We start from the raw sequence: 380 nt of genomic DNA, 5'->3' as shown, positions 1-380 counted from the left end.
CAAATTATTTCGAGTTAGAAATTCATAAAAATTTTTCTTTTTAAATCTAAGATATGAAAATGTAATACAAGATTCCTTATAAGATTGTCTACCTTTATCAAACAAAAAATATCTATAAGGAAGTCAAATTAAATTTTTATGATCGTTTGAAATTCAAATTTTTACAACAATGGATATTCACTCGATTTCTCATGTAGCGATTTCCTTATTTTGTTGTAATTCAAAAACGAATAACTGCAGATACATGAAAATTTTACTGAATGTTTATATTAGCACTTCCTATACACCATACAATTTTGAAAATATTTTGACTCTTTTTGAACTGTTTACGGACATTTTCAGTTTTAAATTTTTTTAGTTTTTTTTTCTGTAAATATCAA

The sequence above is a fragment of the Acyrthosiphon pisum genome, unplaced genomic scaffold, assembly GCF_005508785.2.
Source record: "Acyrthosiphon pisum isolate AL4f unplaced genomic scaffold, pea_aphid_22Mar2018_4r6ur Scaffold_20523;HRSCAF=21287, whole genome shotgun sequence".
NCBI lineage: Eukaryota > Metazoa > Arthropoda > Insecta > Hemiptera > Aphididae > Acyrthosiphon > Acyrthosiphon pisum.
This window is presented reverse-complemented; position numbering follows the sequence as displayed.